Source organism: Capricornis sumatraensis, chromosome 4 (genome assembly GCF_032405125.1).
Source record: "Capricornis sumatraensis isolate serow.1 chromosome 4, serow.2, whole genome shotgun sequence".
NCBI lineage: Eukaryota > Metazoa > Chordata > Mammalia > Artiodactyla > Bovidae > Capricornis > Capricornis sumatraensis.
The window spans coordinates 156,259,621-156,269,986 of record NC_091072.1 but is presented as its reverse complement, the minus strand read 5'-3'; the positions used below and the strand labels follow the sequence as shown (position 1 = coordinate 156,269,986).

General features: G+C 42.1%; 1 non-coding gene across 1 annotated transcript; it reads left to right on the top strand.

The window, feature by feature from the left end:
* Positions 1 to 7,735: 7,735 nt before the first annotated feature.
* LOC138079370 (U6 spliceosomal RNA) lies at positions 7,736 to 7,842 on the top strand. Its single transcript, XR_011144852.1, has one exon. It is a non-coding gene; the product is annotated as a U6 spliceosomal RNA (small nuclear RNA).
* Positions 7,843 to 10,366: the final 2,524 nt, after the last annotated feature.

Genomic DNA, 10,366 nt, shown 5'->3' with positions numbered 1-10,366 from the left:
AGGCATGCGGACTTCAGTGGTTGCAGCTCACAGGCTCTGGAGCGTGGGCTCAGTAGTTGTGGTGCAAGAGCTCAGTTGCCCTACGGTATGTGGGGTCTTCCTGGACCAGGGATTTAACTGGTGTTCCCTGCATGGGCAGGTAGATTGCCATGCGCTGTACTACCAGGGAAGTCCTGAGAGATATTTTCATGCTGGTGACTGTGTGCCCTTTTAGTGATATTACAGTGGGGGAAAAAGGAGAGAACACGTTCATTATAAGGCAACTAATAGGATTCATGTGTAGACTCAAGGCATCATGCTGCTGCTGCTGGTGCTGCTGCTGCTCCTGCTAAGTCGCTTCAGTCATGAGTGGTAAGCAAGTATTTCTTTTTTTTTTTTTTTAACCATTGATTTCTTTCAAAACTCTCAGAGCTATTCTCACATAGCTAGAAGACACCTTCACATTGGTCTGCCTTTGACCCTTTCCCAACCCTTCAACCATCAGACCCAGTGCTTAAACTTAGAAGTGGAATCAAGATTCCTAGATTCAAATCCAGACTACCCTACCTATGAGCTGCACCACTTTTTCTGGCAAGTTTTTTTAACCTAGTCTCAGTTTCCTTGGCTGTAAAATGATGGATACCAATAGTATTATAGCAGAGTATTTTTACAAGGATGAAATATGAATTTGCATGTAAAGAAGCAGAGTGCCAGGTGCATAATAAACTTAATAAGTGATCAACAACAATTTATTATTCAGTAGCTCTTTGCTACCTGAAGGCTTAACTTCTCAGCACATGAGAATCTTCCAGAATGTGCTGTGGTGCCCCTAGAGGGTTCCACTCCCCATTGTATGGTCCCTCATTTATTCATTTTTAAAAATAACATTGTTTCCAATTAAAAAGTAATACAACCCCATCATTTTACCTAATCTATCTTAGAAACTTGCTGAACGCACAGAGATGAACCTGTGTGCTGCCATTGTTGTAAGAGTAAAAAACTGGGAAACAACTATTGGGAAGAGAACATTTTAAAAGTCAGGAAGGGAAAGACAAATACCATATGATATCACTTCTATGTGGAATCTAAAATACAATGCAAAGGAGCATATCTATGACCCAGAAGCAGACTTACAGATACAGAGAACAGGCTTGTGGCTGCCAAGGGGGTGAGGGGAGGGAAGGACTGGAAGTGTGGGATTAGCAGATGCAAACTGTTATATATAGGATGGATAAACAAGGTCCTAGATATAGGGACCTATATTCAATATCTTGTGACAAACTGTAATGCAAATGAATATGAAAATGTATACGTATATAACTGAACCATTTTACTGTACAGCAGAAATTAAGCCGGACATTATAAACCAACTATAACCTCAACAAAAAAGTCAAAAGTACTATGGAACAGCCAGACTCCGGAATCCCACGAAGTCATTTAAAGTCCCAGATTGACCTCTTCTGAAACCACTCTTCCTCTATCCGCCTCCAGCCTTCCTGAGCTGGTCTCAAACATTCCGCTCTTGTTCCTGTTGTGGGACTTCTACACGAGCCCTTTCCTCAGCTTGGCATATTCTGTCCCTAACAAATTTCATCTGGATATAGCTTTCCCTAACCCACTTTCCCCAATCTAAAAGAGTTCCTCAGCTGATCTCTAGCACATTAATTAATTCATTTACTAAAAATTATTATTAACTAGTTAATTCCTTTACTGTCTGTCTCTCCCAACTGGAACATAAGCGTCAGGAGAGTGCTACCTTAGTCTTGTTTATCATTCTCGTGACAACCAAACCTGCTACGTAGTGGTGATTCCATGCATATTTGTTAAATAAATAACATTAGCTATATTTATTAAGTGCTTTCTATTTTCTGGGCATTGTTTTATGTCCTTTAAGTATATTAATATATATAGAATCCTTACAACAATGCTATGAGCCAGTTGCTATCCTATTACATCATTTTACAGATGAGGCTATTGCCTAAGGCCAAGCGGTTAATAAGTTGCAGAGCTGAATTTCAACCTAGGGAGTGGGTCCTGATCTTATGACCTTAACCCCTACACAATGTGTAGCTGAAGCAGGGCTCAGGGCACAGTTTATAACTGTAAATGCCTAGTTTTAATACAAAGAAAGATCTTAAATTAAGTACTTAAACTTCCACCTTAAGGAACTAGAAAAAAAAAAAAGAGCAAATAAAACCCCCGAAAAAAGGAGAAGGAAGGCAATAATAAAGACTAGAGCAGAAAACAAATGAACTAAAGAGCAGAAAAACAATAGTGAACATCAATTAAACTCAAAGTTTTTTGAAAAGGTCAACAAAAGTGATATATTTTTAGCTAGACTGATCAGAGAAAAAGAAAATTAAAATTTCTAAAATCACAACTAAAAGAAGAGACATTAATACTAAACTTACAGAAATAGGAAAGATTATAAGAGGATACCATATGGGAAGATGCTGCTCAAAGAGTACTAATCTGCAGTTATAAGATGAATAAGTCCTGGGGATCTAATGCACAGAATGAAACTCTGCCCAATATTATGCTGTGTACTTGAAATTTGCTAAGAGAATAGACTTTGGACTTCCCTCATGGCTCAGATGGTAAAGAATCTGCCTGTAATTCAGGAGACACAGATTCGACCCCTGGGTCGGGAAGATCTCCTGGAGAAGGGAATGGCTGCTCATTCCAGTATTCCTGCCTGGAGAATTCCAGGGGCAGAGGAGCTGGTGGGCTAAGTCCATGAGGTTGCAAAGAGGCATACATGACTGAGTGACTAAAACTTTTAATTTTTTTTTTCATCCTCACCACACACATGCAAAAAAAGTAACTGTCTGAGATAATGGATGTGTTAATTAACTTGACTGTGGTAGTCATTTCACAAAGTACACATAGGTTAAATCATTGTGTTGTACACCTTTAATGTATACAATTTCATTTGTCAGTTATACATCCATAAAGCTGGAGAATACTATGAGCAACTGCATTGCAACAAATTAGATAATTTAGATCAAATGGGCAAATTCTAGAAAAGCACCACGATTGAAACTCCCTGAAGAAGAAGCTGAGGACTTCCCTAGCGGCTCAGTGGTAAAGAATCTGCCTGCCAGTGCAGAAGACAAGAGTTTGATCCCTCATCCGGGAGGATCCCACGTGCCTCAGGGCAATTAAACCCATGTGCCACAGCCATGGAGTCTATGCCCTAGAGCTCGTGCTCTGCAACAGGAGCAGCCGCCACGGTAGGAAGCTCATGCGCGGGGACAAAGAGCAGCCCCTGCCCGTCACAAGAGAAAGCCCGTGACGCAACAAAGCCCAGCACAGCCAACCAAAAATAAATAAAGTTATTTCAAAAAAGAAGAACCTGGAGAAGGAAATGGCAACCCACTCCAGTATTCTTGCCTGTAGAATCCCATGGATGGAGGAGCCTGGTGGGCTACAGTCCATGGGGTCGCTAAGAGTCAGACACGACTGAGCGACTTAACTAACTAAATTTTCTGGGACTCGCTAACTTTCAATTTTTCTAACTCCCAAAATAGGGCCTGGGGCTCTTGTATCACAGTACAGAGGATGCCTTACAACTCTAATACAAATTATTCTATGGTTTTAGTATAAAAACTGCTTTAGTCTTTGATATTGATTAAATGTTTTAAACCTTTAGATGGGTGATTAATTAAAGAGGCTGTGCATCTTTTCATGTGTTTGTTAGCCATCCGTATGTCTTCTTTGGAGAAATGTCTATTTAGTTCTTTGGCCCATTTTTTGATTGGGTCATTTATTTTTCTGAACTGATGCTGAAACAAGCATAAGTTGCTTGTATATTTTTGAGATTAGTTGTTTGTCAGTTGCTTCATTTGCTATTATTTTCTCCCATTCCAAAGGCTGTCATATATATGGAATTTAGAAAGATGGTAATGATAACTCTGTATGCAAGACAGCAAAAGAGATACAGATGTAGGGATGATTTGGGAGAATGGCATTGAAACATGTATACTATCATGTAAGAAACGAATCGCTAGTCTAGGTTTGATACAGGATACAGGATGCTTGGGCTGGTGCACTGGGATGACCCAGAGAGATGATATGGGGAGGGTGGTGGGAGGAGGGTTCAGGGTTGGGAACTCATGTACACCTGTGGTGGATTCATGTCAATGTATGACAAAACCAACACAGTATTGTAAAGTAAAAAAATAAAATTAAAAAAATAAAAAAATAAAAAAAGAAGAACCTGGGCTTCCTTTGTGGCTCAGTTGGTAAAGAATCCTCCTGAAATGCAGGAGACCTGGGTTCAATCCCTGGATTGGGAAGATGCCCTGGAGAAGTGAAAGGCTACCCATTCCAGTATTCTGGCCTAGGGAATTCCATGAACTGTACAGTCCATGGGGTCACAAAGAGTCAGACGTGACTTAAAAAAAAGGAGAAGAAGCTGAAAATGTGAATAGGCCTATTGTAAATAAAGACATCCAATTAATAATTTTAAATGTCCCACAAAGAAAAGTTCAGTCTCAGATAGCTTCACTGGCAAATTTGACTAAACATTCAAAGAAGAATTACTACTCTTCCCTGGCGGCTCAGATGGTAAAGCGTCTGCCTGCAATGCGGGAGACCTGGGTTCGATCCCTGGTTTGGGAAAATCTCCTGGAGAAGAAAATGGCAACCCACTCCAGCACTCTTGCCTGGAAAATCCCATGGACGGAGGAGCCTAGTAGGCTACAGTCCATGGGGTCGCAAAGAGGCAGACACGACTGAGCGACTTCACTTCACTTTCACTATGGTAGTACTTTGGCCACCTCATGCGAAGAGTTGACCTCTGATGCTGGGAGGGATTGGGGGCAGGAGGAAAAAGGGACGACAGAGGATGAGATGGCTGGATGGCATCACTGACTCGATGGACATGAGTCTAAGTTGGTGATGGACAGGGAGGCCTGGTGTGCTGCGATTCATGGGGTCGTAAAGAGTTGGACACGACTGAGCGACTGAACTGAACTGAACTGATGGCAGGTGGAATAAAGGCTCCCCAAAGATTCCCTTGTCCGTCACAATTCAAAGAACCTGTGAATGTTAATTTATATGACAAAAGGAATTTTACAGATGTAATTCAGCCAAGAATCTGGAGATAGGGAGATGATCCTGGATTTTCTGAGTAGGCCCAATGTAATTAGAAAGGTCCTTATAAGAGGGATGATGGAAGAGTCAGGGTTAGGATGCCACGTCAAGAAGGAAGCAGAGGGAAGAAGAGTTTGGAAAAGAAGCTACTACTCAACTGGCTGTGATGATGGAGAAAAGAGCCATGAGCAGCTTCTGGAAGCTGGAAAAGGCAAGAAGCAGAAAGATTCTCTCCTGGAGGGCTTCCCTGGTGGTGCAGTGGATAAGAATTCACCTGCCAATGCAGGGGACACGGGTTCGATCCCTGATCCGGGAAGATCCCACATGCTGCAGAGGAACTAAGCCCATGTGCCACAACTACTGAGCCCACGTGCTGCAGCTCCTGAAACCCGGGCATGTAGAGCCCATGATCTGCAACAAGAGAAGCCGCTGCAGTGAGAAGCCCGTGCACCTCAGCAAAGAGAGCCCCCACTTGCTACAGCTAAAGAAAGCTCCAACGCAGCAACAAAGCCTCAGCAAAACCAAAAATAAATAAACAAAATAAAAGGAAAGTAATGTGCGAACATTTGTGCTAAACAACAACAAAAAAAGATTCTTTCCTGGAGCCTCCAGAAGGAAGCAGTCCCATTACACCTCAATTTTTGGACCTTTTAAAAAAATTTTATTATTTTTTGGCTGTGCCTTGCAGCATGTGGGATCTTAGTTCCGTGACCAGGGATCAAACCCATGACATTGGAGGTAGGAAGTCTTAACCACTGGACTGCCAAGGAAGTCCCTCACTTTTTGATTTTTGGATGTTCAATCTCCAGAATTGTAGAAGAATACATTGTCAATTTAAGCCACTAAGTTTGTCATAACATGTTACAGCAGCAAAAGGAAATGAATACATCAATCTTCCAAAGATTAGAAGGGCCAACTCTTCCAAAAACAGGAGAGAAAACTTCCCCATCATTTCATGAGGCCAGTGTTACTCTGATATCAAAACTAGACAAAGACATCACAAGAAAAGAAACCTACAGATCAATAACCCTCACAAATTTAGACACAAAAATCCTGAACAAAATACTAGCAAAATGAACCCAAAAGTATATAAAAAGGAAAGAATGAATATATGTGTATAACTTAATCACTTTCTGTACAGCAGAAATTAGCATAATATTGTAAATCAACTCTATTTCAATAAATAAGTAAATACAAGTAAAAATATTATGTAACAAGGATTATACACCATGATCAAGTGGGATTTATTCCAGGAATACAAGGTTGGTTTAATATCTTGTGCAGAAAGGAGTCAACACATGGAATTTAAGACTGCTATCCTTAGAAATGCTGGTTTGCAAGGTGGACCCTTGGCTGGCATCTGGAAATGGGAATTTCAGGACTGGTAAGGGCAGTTCATTGTGCCTATACTACGTATACAAATAATGTGGTTTATGCTAACTAAATACCTCCTTTCCTTCTAAGAGTCTGGAATTTTGGTCCATGCTAGGCAAAGGATGCCTAAATGACTGGTCTTTATTAAAAACCTTGGACACTGAATTTCAAATGAGTTTCCGTGGTAAACAACATCTCACGCATTGTCACGACTTGTTGGAGGTGTTAGGTATGTTTCCAGTTGAAGAGCACTCTGAAAGCTTGTGTTGGTTTCCTCTGGACTTTGCCCCATGTGCTGTTTCTCTTTGCTGATTTAGTGCTGTATCCTTCCACTATAATAAAACTTAGCTGTGAGTATGACTACATACTGAATCTGGACCTTGAAGATGGTCTTGGGGATTTGAAAATTAATTAATGTAATATAGCACATGGATAAAATAAACGACAAAAACCATATGATCATCTAAAAGCATCTGACAAAATAGTTTAATAATAAAAATACTCAACAAACTAAGAATGGATGGTAACTCTCACAACCTAACAAAGATAATCTATGAAAATCCCATCATAATTAACAACAAACTTAATTGTGAAAGACTGAATGATATACTGTTTGATCACTGCAGATGGTGACTACAGCCATGAAATTAAGACGGAAGAAAAGTTTTTCTTTCCTTGGAAGAAAAGCTATGATCAACCTAGACAGCGTATTCAAAAGCAGAGACATTACTTTGCTGACAAAGGTCCATCTAGTTAAAGCTATGGTTTTTTCCAGTATGGATGTGAGAGTTGGACCATAAAGAAAGCTGAGCACCAAAGAATTGATGCTTTTGAACTGGTGTTAGAGAATACTCTTGAGAGTCCCTTGGACTGCCAGGAGATCAAACCAGTCCATCCTAAAGGAGATCAGTCCTGAATGTTCATTGGAAGGACTGATGGTGAAGCTGAAGCTCCAATACTTTGGCCACCTGATGGGAAGAGCCGACTCATTGGAAAAGACCCTAATGCTGGGAAAGATTGAAGGTGGGAGAAGGGGACGACAGAGGATGAGATGGTTGGATGGCATCACCGACTTGATGGACATGAGTTTGAGCAAGCTCCAGGAGTTGGTGATGGACAGGGAGGCCTGGTGTGCTGCAGTCCATGGGGTCGCGACTGAACTGAACTGCATGATAAACCCCTAAGATCAAGAACAAGACAAGAATGTCCACTGTCATCACTTCTATTTAACATTGTTTTGGAGGTTCTAGACAGGGTAATCAGGCAAGGAAAAAAGTTCATCCAGGTGCCCACTTTAGCGACACATATACTAAAATTGGAATGATACAGAGAACAGTTGCATGGCCTCAGTGCAAGGATGACACACACATTCGTGAAGCATTCCAAATTATTTATTGATTTATCTTTGGCTCTTCTGGGTCTTTGTTGCTGCTTGGGCTTTTCTCTAGTTGCGGGGAGCAAGTACCGCTCTCCAGTCTCAGTGTGAGGGCTTCTCAATGCGGTGGATCCTCTAGCTGTGAACCACGGTCTCTAGGACACTCAGGCTTCAGTATCTGCAGCTAGAGGGCTCAGTAGTTTCAGCTCCCGGACTCTAGAGCACAGGTTCAATACTTGTGGCCCACGGGCTTGGTAGCTCCGAACATGTGGGAGCTCCTTGGATCAGGGATGGCACTCGTGTCTTCGGCATTGGTAGGTGGATTGTTTACCACTGAGCCATCAGGGAAGCCCACATATTTTTAATTATTAGAGAAATGCAAATCAAAACTACAATAAGGTGCCAGAGTGAGATTGGTCTGAATGGTCATTATTTTTAAAAATCTACATATAAGCTGGAGAGGGTGTGGAGAAAAGGGAAGCCCCCTACATCATTAGTGGGGATATAAATTGGTGCAGCCATTATGGAAAGCTGTCAAGAAAGTGAAAAGATACTCTCATCCAGAATATGTAAAGAGCATTTACAACTCAATAATAAAAGGACAAATAAGTTTAAAAGTGAGCAAAGTGTTTGAAAATATATTTCTCTAAAGAAGATGTATAAATCAACAATAAATACATGAGAACATTTTCAATATCAAAATGGCAACCCACTCCAGTATTCTTGCCTAGAGAGTCCCAAGGACGGGGGAGCCTGGTGGGCTGCCGTCTATGGGATCGCACAGAGTCGGACACGACTGAAGCGACTTAGCAGCAGCGGCAGCAGCCATCAGGGAAATGCAAATCAAAACCATAACAAGATACTACTTCCCATCCACTAGGCTTGCTGTTGTTCAGTCACTAAGTCATGTCCTGCTCTTTGTGATGCCATGAACTGCAGCACACCTGGGTTCCCTGTCCTTCACAGGGATACATCAGTCAGTCCAATGAATAGTCCTTCCACTAGGTTGGCTATAGTCAAAGATAGACAATGACATGTGTTGGTGAGGATGTGGAGGGCTTGGAATCCTCATACACTGCTGGTAGAAATGTGAAATAATGCGGTTCTGTGGCAAACAGTTAAGCGGTTCCTCAAAAAGTTAAACATAGTGGAAACAACATGAATGCCCATCACTGGATGAACGGACAGAGAAAATACAATATACCCGCACAGTGAGATATCACTTGGCTATTAAAAAGGAGGTACTGATGCATACTACAACATGGATAAAACTTGGAAGCATAAAACATCACCATTATAGTCCCAGAAGGTCACATATTGCATGATCCCTTTTTTTTTTTTTGGCTGCCCCACTGGCTTGTAGGATTTTAGTTCCCCAAGGAATTCCCTGTATGAATGATCCCATTTTATGAAATGTGCAGAAATAAGCAAATTCATAGAGACAGAAATAAGATTAGTTTCTAGGGCCTGTTGAAGTTGAGGGGAAGTGGGGAGTGACTGTTAATGGGTATGCGGTTTCTTTAGGGGGTGATAAAAATATTCTAAAATTGACTATATGGTGATGGTTGCATGATTCCATGGATATACTGAAATTCATAGAATTGTACACTCTAAGTGAACGAATGGTATGGTGTGTGAATTATATCTCAATACAGTTCAAAAAATGCAAGGAAGCAATCAGGCATGACTCCTGAGTGGAGAGGCTGGAGCAGGAGAAATAAATTGAAAGTTACTGGGCCACAGATGGGGACGGGAGAGATCTGACTGGAGAGATGAGTAGGCGGGTAAGAAGATCTGGGATCAAATCCTGGGAACTTTCCTCGCTGGAAAAGAGGAGAGGAGGGGTGTTCAGGAAAGAAGGCCAAATAGGAGCGGACAATGGGGTGGGAGATACCCTTGTGATGGGGGCCAAGGGAGAGGAGTGTTTTGTGAAGGGGCAAGGGCCGAGTATGTCCCAGGCAGCCGAGTGGGCAGGAAAGTGCAAGCGGGATGTAGGGCTAACCCCAGACTGTCTGCCCTCTTTGGCAAAAAGTCCATGGTGGGCCCCGCTGAAACCCCCCTGGAGCAGTAGAGGAGGGAGTTAGGTGAAGGGGTAGGAAAAAGGGCACTAGGGCAGTTTCAGCCTGGCTGCTCACTGCCTACGTGACCTTAGAAAGACAGCAGACCTGCTTCCTCAGCTCCCAGATGGGGCTAGTTGTTGTTGTTCAGTTGCTAAATCACGTTCAACTCTTTGTGACCCCATGGACTGTAGCACTCCAGGCAACTCTGTCCTCCACTATCTCCTGGAGTTTGCTCAAATTCATGTGCATTGAGTCAGTGATACTATCTAACCATCTCATCCTCAGTCTCCCTCTTCTCCTCCCCTCAGTCATTCCCAGCATCTTTTCCAGTGAGTCGGCTCTTCGCATCAGGTGGCCAAAGTATTGGAGCTTCAGCTTCAGCATCAGTCCTTCCAATGTATATTCAAAGTTGATTTCCTTTAGGATTGACTGGTTTGATCTCTTTGCTGTCTAAGGGACTCTCAAGAGTCTTCTCCAGCAC